This window comes from Taurulus bubalis (genome assembly GCF_910589615.1).
Source record: "Taurulus bubalis genome assembly, chromosome: 13".
In the NCBI taxonomy this organism is placed as follows: Eukaryota; Metazoa; Chordata; class Actinopteri; order Perciformes; family Cottidae; genus Taurulus; species Taurulus bubalis.
The window spans coordinates 19,713,401-19,723,226 of record NC_136601.1 but is presented as its reverse complement, the minus strand read 5'-3'; positions in this window follow the sequence as shown (position 1 = coordinate 19,723,226).

The following is a 9,826-nucleotide window of genomic DNA, read 5'->3' as shown; positions in this document are numbered from 1 at the left end:
GATTCATGGAATAAAGGAGGTTGGATTCAATATAATTGGAGAGGAGAGATAAGGGACATTAAGACATGTCTTATGGTTCCTGAAGGTTTTTTTTATTATTACATCCCGTTGTGCCTCGCCAGACCATAAATCTTGGTGAAACAATGCGCTCAAGATCAGCGTCAAACCCAAACGGGTGTGCACTCTCATTATCTGAAAGTATTTATGTGTGTGTGCGCGTGCGCGTGTGTGTGAGGCAGTGATAAAACATGGGGGCAAGTGTGTGTCATGGCTGCATCCGAGAGTGGAGATTTTCTGGCTCAGCTTCACCTATTTTGCATGTAGAAGAGGAAAAAAGTTTGCAGAGGTCACAAAGTTGTTCTTTATGCTTCAAGTGCTGCTGGAGCTTTGCCACTGCTGCATCCTCACAAGCCTGGCTTAAAAGCCGCGCGAGTGTTGTCATAGTGACGGCAAACACGGGCCAGTTGCCACAGAGCTGGCATGTCCCGTCTGACGGCGGGGACGCCTGGGATATCTGATACCTCAGTGGCCAATCGGATGGTCACAGATAGACCCCCCTCCCCCGCCCTGATCTGCTGCGGGGCCAATGAGAAGCCCTCCTGTGTACGACTGCCACAGCTGAAGGGGCCGAAGCCGAGCGGTCGATAGGAACATGGCCCCATGGTGGTGGTGGTGGTGGACATACCGTGCTGTTGCTGTAAGAGTTGTATCAAACCACAGCCTGGAAGCAGCAGAATCCAAAACACATTATTAGCCAAGCACAATACAACGCGGACGCTTCCCCTGAGAAGCAAAATCTAAACTACTCTTTTCCAATTTGTACACGTGGCAGAGGACACATTCATCATCGTCTACAGTACAAGAGCATTACGGAGATATTGGACCATCCACGTTATTCGATGTAGACATAACAGCTCTATAAAGTGCAGCACATGTAAGGACAAAAGGAAGTGTATTGGGCGTAGCTTTCATGTTCTGTCAGATACACGGGAGGCAATTTAGTTTATTCCCCCTTCCTCAGACGGCCACCTATGAGATAGTGGCATTTCCAAGGAATGAGGTCATCATGTTAATGTGTATAGGTGGCTGTGATTAGTTCCTCTATATATAGCCTGAATACTATGATACCACAGACGCTCTTACACTGACGCTCTTTAGACAGGTCGCAACTAAAAATTATTCTCATTCGTTTTTTGTAGTTCATCCTAAGGGGGACATGAATGTGTGCATGTGCCATAACACCCAATGTTATGGACATATGTCCCATATTGTTGAGACGTTACGCAACATATCTATTGTAGTAGATGTTGAGATATTTCTCAAAACGAGGGGACACTTTGACCTGCCTGTGGCAGACTGGGAAATGTACGAGAATCAGCAAAGTCAAAAGGATTCATCCTCTGGGGACCATGAATATCTATACCAAATGTAATGGCAGCCCATCCTATAACTCCCAGATATTTCACCGAAAAGCAGAAACTTCAAACCTGATGGGGGCGGTAGTGAAAGAAACAAGTCATCACTGAAAATCAGAAGGATTCATTCTCTGGGGACCACAAATGTCTGCACCAAATTTCATGGCAATCCAAAAGTTGAGTTTATAGTGAATTAAAAGATGAAAAAAGCCGGAAATACAGAGAATACGTAACTGACTTGAAAGATAATCAATTATAGTAAAAATGGTTGCAGATGACTATCATTGTTTTAACTGTTCACTGATTTGTTTCAGCTCTAAAATGGAGACCAGTCCGTGTTTCTCTCCGCTCTCTGTTACCACCAAGATGAACCCTCCTGCCGAGGACACGGTTCCTTCCCAATCTGCTATTTACACTTCGCAAACACTGAAGCCATGACATCATCATTCAACCCAGCAACCCTCACAGTGAAAATAAATCACAGCAAAAGTGGCCTCCACTTGCTTTTAATCTGCCCTTAATGAAGTCTGGCGTGTTTCCCCTTCTGGTGCGGCTCCATGACACGGACGTGATCTAAGGGGGGGGGGGGACCCGAGGGCCGCGGCCTCCGTGGAGCCGTGGGACATGTGTCCTCGGCACTGGGCTATGGATCCAGGTACCAGCCGAGCCCCTTTTGGCATTCACGGGGTCAAGTGGTTAACCCTCGTTATCTGGGGAGGACGAGGAACATGTGACTCGGATGTCTCCAGCTGTAATCAATATCGAACAGCCATTAACCACTGAGACAACACGTCCTCACAAAGGCCGACACACACGCACACACACACACACACACACACACGAGCACTCAGCAGCATGTTTCCCGTCCGTCTGCACGCACAGTAAAGTGTCCACTAAAGGAAACAAAGAGGCAAACAACATGGGTTCACTCTAAACACTGGGCCCGGGTTGAAACAGTGGGAAAGCTCCGTTAATGTAAACGGACTATTTTCGGGGCCTGACACTTGAAAAGTTGTCGTGTGAGCTATTCCTGCTGCTTTGATTTGACTGCAGCAGCATGCGAGGCCAAACACAACAGCTGGGGCGTCCGCAGACTTACATTTCCTGTTTGTGGCACGCTTGATTGCCATCCAGACGTCTTCCTCCCTCACTCGTCTCCTTCTCTTGCCTCACTCCACCTCCTCTCGTTTACTCATCTCAGCCCATCATGACTGACAGGAAGGCGCTGATTACAGACAAATAACAATCTGCGCTAAACATGTCCTCCTCGATTTAACGTCCCAGCAGGGGATGTGAGCAAAGCAAAGCCTCTTCTCTTCTCTTCTCCTCTCCTCTCCTCTCCTCTCTTCCTTTCGCTCATATCAGTAATTAGGTCTGATAACAAGCCTCGACAATAGATGTTTCGTGTAACCATCTTTGTCTACATATAAACATCTGGGGATCTTGATAACAATCCTGATTAGTGGCTGGTTGTGATCCTCCTATCTTAACTTGCCACAGTTCCCCTGAATTTCTTCGTTTTTATTCCAGCCTCTCGGATGAGATTAGAATTTGAAAAGAGAAATTGTTCTTTGATGCTTAATATCAAAGCGCTCAACAGTTCCCTGCGAAAAAAAGAAAGAAAGAAAGATAGGTAGAAAGTTAGGACACGCACACCAGACACAGACACAGAAACACACACACACACACACACACACATTAATAACTCACTGTGATTATTTGTTGCCGTAAACTGCATTTAGTAGGCCGGTCGCCCGGAGGGTTTAGAGAAGAGTTAAATTGATGGGGAGAATATGCCAAATGCAAGCCTGGGAGGAGGGGGGAGGGGTTGTCTGTCTATTCTAATAGAATTACAAGCCTCTGATAGATGAGTCCTTTCTCCAAGGCTACTTGTCTGTCAAACATTAGGTCACACTCAGCTTCCAGACTTGGTGGGGAGGAAGGGGCAGCGAGAGAGAGAGAAGAGTGGTAGTTGGGGGGGTGGGGGGGGGTATATAAAGGGGCTCAAGGCATTGAGGAGAGAACGTCTGGAGAGGTGCCTCCCTCCCTGCCAAGAAAATGAGGGCAACAAAAGTGGAAGGCAAAAAAGGAGAGATGGAGGAATGGGAGAAAAGGAGAGGGTAGGAGCTGGTGAAAAGAGAGTGAAATGAGTTGGGGGGGTGAAAGAAAGAGGGAACGAGACTGAGGAGGGCACAAAAGGGGGCATTCGAATCCCCTCTAATTAAGGCCCGTGTGATGGACAGGACCTGCGGACGTGCCTCCTTTTCTTTCCGAGTGTGTGAGGGGACGGCGTGGCGGTGGGAGGGGCCGGGCCTCTAGTAGAGATGTCTACTGCCAGCAGCCTGAATGGGACAAAGACCTGAATAGAAACTTCAAAGCGACCTCTGTGAGCTCCCCCACCCCCCCTGCCTCCCCCACCCCTCTTCTTCACAGTCCGCGACTGTGTGATGGTCAACAAGCTCCTGTTCAAGTGGTGTGTGTGTGTGTGTGTGTGTGTGTGTGTGTGTGTGTGTGTGTGTGTGTGTGTGTGTGTGTGTGCGTGTGTGTGTGTGTGTGTGTGATTCTGTTTTCCAGCTTGTTATTTTCTGACTGCTACATGCAATTCTTGGCAGCTATGTGTGCGGTGTGGATTTCAAAGTGTGTCTTTCTGCCTGTGTGTGTTGTTGTTTTTGTCTTGTGTGAATATGTGTGTGTGTGTGTGTGTGTGTGTGTGTGTGTGTGTGTGTGTGTGTGTGTGTGTGTTTTTTGCTTTTAAGAGCAGACTGCAGGATGCAGATATAATTGGGGCAGGGGTTCTGACTCACTGCTCTCCGCCTCTGAACTGAGAGCCGGGGCTCTTTGGGCGGGATTGGAGCGAGGAGCCCACAGTGCCGACACGTTGAAGGAAATTATTGTCGCTAAATGATACGGAGGGATCCCGCGTCTCGTTTGGTCCCAGAGTCCTTTTGGCCTGCGTTATGATCTTGTGGTGTGCGCCATTTAATTCTATTTGGCTCCGGCTCAGGGCTTCTAATGATCTTCCACTTATCACCCCTCTCCCGACAGTAGATACTCCTCAAAGTGGCTCTCCAGGCCCCGCTAATAGCTGCGCACGACTCCACTGAGCTGGAATCCTTCTGGGGCCCCTGAGAAAAACAGGAAGGCCCAGGGTGATGGCCAGGGCAGGCAGAAAGATAAGATTTGTGTGTGTGTGTGTGTGTGTGTGTGTGTGTGTGTGTGTGTGTGTGTGTGTGTGTGTTTGCATGCCTCACAAAGGTATCTGTCCTATCTGAGCCCACTTGCATCAGTCAAGAGTCAGGTCAGGCTCCAAAGTCCCCCGGGATCAACGCGTCATTGTTGCCGCATGGTGTCGCTGACATGTCCTCAGTGACATCATCACTCGGACCCTCCCACTCCCACTCCCACCCCCACCCCCGGCAGGTGCGGTGTAACAGCGTAGACCACCGCAGCTTTGACCATAGATTAATACTTCCAGCTTCCTGCTCCAAGCGACTGGAACGAGTTGCAAAAGAAGCTAAAACTCTTCAACTGTGTTCCTTCTCCAGAGTAATATTACAGTAAAAAGTGGACCTTGAGTTAAGATTATTTCTGATTTAATAATTTGTAACATATTAACTAGCTTACGAGGACCTTTCAACCACATCTTCAAAATAAAAAGTGGAATATATATATACACACTACCGTTCAAAAGTTTGGGGTCACCCAGACACAGTTTCAGTTTCTGGCATGGAATAGTCTTCATTTCTAAGAACAAGAATAGACTGGCGAGTTTCACATGAAAGTTCTCTTTTTCTGGCCATTTTGCTCAAAGGAAGCTTCTCTCACCAGCATAACTGTTTTAAGGCGATGAGCAAACACAATGTACCATTAAAACACTGGGTGATAGTTGCTGGAAATGGGCCTCTATACACCTATGTAGATATTTCATTAACAACCAGACGTTTGCACCTAGAATAGTCATTTACCACATTAACAATGTATAGTGTATTACTGATTAATTTAATGTTATCTTCATTGAAAAAAACTGTGCTTTTCTTTGAAAAATAAGGACATCTCTAAGTGACCCCACACTTTTGAACGGTAGTGTGTATGTATATATATATATATATATATATATATATATATATATATATATATATATATATATATATATATATATATATATATATATATATATAGTACATATTATGATGTTGTGTTTCTTGTATGAGATTGAGCGGTTTCTATGTTTGATTCGTTGTAACGACTTGCCTCCTGTTGCTGCCTTTTTGTCCAACCGGTTCTCCAATTGACTTTTAAATAAAGGTAAATAAACATGACACGCATATTTTAGGAGGAAGCACAGAGGCCCAGTCCTCACCCTGACTGTGGAGAAACAACCTCCGAATGAGCCGTCTCTTTTCAAATCCAGCAGCTGCTGTGATCTGTTCCTGGGAAAATACACGCATTTGAACCATAGAAAATCACATTGAGATAACCTTATCTGCAGATAGAATGTTATCTGTCATCCTGATTATGTCATATGTTTTCAGCTGAGCGTGAGTCTCTGCAGCTATAAATAAAGAGACCGTAAAAATCCCAGAGGAGGTCACACACACAAACACACGCACGCGCACACACACACACACACACACACACACACACACACACACACATAAAATGTAATTGTGACACGCCTCTAAAACAATAGACGGCAGAACGCTCACAGCTAATGTACACACACACACACACACACACACACACACACACACACACACACACACACACACACACACACAGAGGGCAGAGAGGAAGCGGTGCACCTCAGTGTGGCCCAAGCGGACCTATGGCAACACAAGACGTACACCAAACATAAAAACACACTTTATACCCGGAGAGACGTACGGCTGAATCTGAGGATGTCCTTGTTAGTAAGAATCCGAGGGTACGCGAGTGCTCTCAGCCGCATCATCAAAGCCTCAGCAATTACTCCCATGCTCCCTCACTCTGGCATAAATCTGCTCTTATCTCGGCTCGCTGCAGGATCAGGGAATATCAGCTTCAGCATCTGCTCCATCTACAAACCCGGCCACTAAAAGCACAACAAAGTGGCTCTGCAGGCATAAATAAAGAAAAGGAGGGGCACCGGAAGAAGCGAGGGGGCGCGGGGAGAAGCGAATGATAAGCGTGTGTCTGCGTGTTTGTGTGTGTGTGTGTGTGTGTATTCCGGCATGTCTTATTTGCCTTGAGCATTTCGGGCTCGCTCACACTGCAATCTGTCAATCAGCCAGTCAAAAGCAAACTCTGCTCTGCTGCTGCGGCTCAGGGGGGAAATTCTTCACGGGACATTAAGACATATGGAGTGAGGGAAGGTCGCCCCGCTCGGGTTGGGTTAAAAGGTCAGGGTTGAGGGTTTAGTGGTCGGGGGAAGATATGAAGTTGAAAGGAGCATGTCATATTTATTGGAGGGGTTAAGACAATCACTGGCTGTTTGTCAAAGGTCCTATGAGCTCCAGAGAAGTTAGGATTAAGACACTTTGGCCCCACCCCCTCCTCTCCTTCACATTATTAACCCAGTTTGCTCGGAGAAGTCAGCAGATTCCAGGTCTGTTATCGAGAGCAAAGTCGCCCACACCTGTGTGAGGCAAAGGCTGATGACGGATGAACAGCGCTGCCAACTATTTTTAGGAGGATGTTTGTTTTCCTTCGCGGCCGCACTGAAGCAACATCTTTCACGCTGACCCCTTTATCGCAGCTGTGACCCTGACCTCCGCCCCCTCCCCCCTCCTCCCTCCTCCCTCCTCGCGCTCCGTCTCCTGTACCTCCCCGTCCCCTCTGCGTTTCCTCCTTCCTCTCCGTGTCGTCCACTCCCAAATCGCCAGGGGTCAACCGCTCCCTGCCTGCTCCACGAAAACCCTGGCCGGTACTTCATCCTTTTGGTTTAATGTTCTGCGATGTGCAGTGTCGATACTGCCCAAATTTACAACCGTTGGAGGCTGCCGCCGATCCGGGCCGTGAATCAGAGACCCAATGTTACAAGGAAATGTTATAAGGAAATACCTCGGCTCCAGGTGCCGGCTGAGGGTTCAGGGGTGAGAGGTGAAGGGTTGCACACCGCCCCTCAGGGTTCCCTGACCTCACATGACTGATGAATAGTGTGCTAACGAGGACCAGCTCTCTCTCACTGCGTCTGCACTCTCTCTCCTCGTCTTTGACTCTTAATTCTCCCCCCTCCTCCCCACACACACTTTCCTGGGTTCTGATCTGGCAGCACAAGAGTAGTAACAGTTCTACCTGCTGAACCTTTAAAGTGTGCCGCCATCTGCCGTCTCCCTCGGATTTATAATTACCATCATATCGTGTTCAGACTCGGCACGGTCGCACTCTTACATAACCTAACCCCTATCTGCCAGCGCATGCAATACTTAAGAATAGATTGAATAAATTATTATTGGGTGAGGCATTAAGTCCTGGCCGAATGTGGAAAGTGCTTTCTTTCTAATGAGGCACCGCTACGTCACCGCTGGCTTGTATCCACGCAGACGGGAGGTGAGGAAGCTAATCACAGGCACATGCACGACACATACGTTGAAACACACCCTCCTCCCCCATCCAGCATGCACAAATTGACATGGCGCAGACATGCATGCACACACACACACACACATATATACACACATACGTTTAACCGGCGCACACCCCCCTCACCCCCAGGGCCATTTGCACGGTCATATCGTGGAGCCAATTAAAGAGATGAGTCTTATTAGCAGAGGTGCCCCGGCCCCTCGTTAATCACTGGGGTTTCCTGGCAGGGGCTGGTGACATGCAGGGCCCTCTGTCATCTTTATGGGACCCGTCTCATCACGCCCTTATAAGACACTCATCCAAACTTTACCGAGACTCGTGATTTAGCAGAGCCGGCTTGGCCCAGAAATGTGTTCAGTCATCTGCGGGTCACCTTTGAATGAGCTTCAAGGGGTTTTCTGGAAATGGGAGAAATGTAGGCCGCAGCGCTGCCTCAGAGGCTTGCTTGTTTTTTTTCTTTTTCTTCTTCTCACATTCTCCCCCCCCCTTCTAATTGAAAAACCATAATTTTGTTTCAAGTTTCCTGCACGCAGGGTGGTGGGGGGGCATTGTTATGCTCGCAGCAGTGTTCAGGCCCGCTGGGACGAGAGAAAGCGTCTCCACAAGAGCGAGGTGAGGAGAGAAGTTGTAGAGAACCAGATTCCAGGGTCACCCGGGGTAAATATCACCCGGGTCCCGGGTGGAAGAAAAAAAAACGTTGTCTTGTTTTCTCGCCTCACAGGGGTCGAATGCCCCCTCCGGACCACCTGCGGCTCTGCCGATGACAGATTTCCTCGACACGCCGGACCGTCTCGGGCCTCGGTGTCAAAAGGGAGACTAATCCTCCCGCTTCGGCCCCTCGGCGCACAAAGGCCCCGTCACTCGTTCACTCGTTCGGCCTGCCTTGGGCCGCTCTCTGCCCGCTGAGTCAATACGACAACGACGACCGACAGACACCGGGTTCCCACACTCTATTCATAGCGTTTCCACTGGAATCCCTGACCTGTTTGGGCCTGTCTCGTGAAACCTGCTCCTCATAATGCGGGCCATTGATCCCTTTTCCTCATTTCACATTCACCTTGACATCTCCGTTACGGCCCACAGAGCGCCTCTTTTTAATCCGGGGAGAGATTCTTCGCCCCCCCCCCCCAGCCTCATTTCATTGGTTACCGGATATTTCATTGGACGCACTCGCGCATTGTTGGGAGATGGCACAGAAATGTCAAGGATGGGGCGGACCACGAGGCACTGGGAGACGAGTCCACATCGGGCCTTTGAGCGTCCAGTGGCCCAGAAGTTGGCGTGTCTGTACGTGCACATGCGTGTGTGCAATCTAACCGCCGGTCCTGGAAAAAGATTTCCCATGGTCACCCGCTTTCGTCTGCCCGTCCAAACTGAGGAGATTACAACGAATGCTCTCATTGATGATTAATCCGTGGAAATAACATTCTAGGAGTTTATCCTCTTGCAAAGTAGTGTGTGTGTGTGTGTGTGTGTGTGTGTGTGTGTGGGGGGGGGAGTCTCATCATCCCTGCGCAACAGCTCTTCTGAGAGTTAATCAATTATACGAAAGGGTTAGATTTCGGTCACATACAGTACATGCACGACGCATTCGAAAAATTGCCATGAAATGCTTTTTAGATCCTGCTAGATTAGTTTTCCCCAGTGTGCATCCCGATTCCCAGTCCTCCTTGATCCACACACACACACACACACACACTTTTTAGGTCTCAACACCAGCTAAACTGATAGGGTCTTGTGGGAGCCTTTGGGTTATCAGGAGCAAGTCCAAGCTGGAACTTTAGGGTTGGATACCGAAAACCGGTGCCACTACGACCGGTACCTACCGGTCCGAAACGCAACGCAGA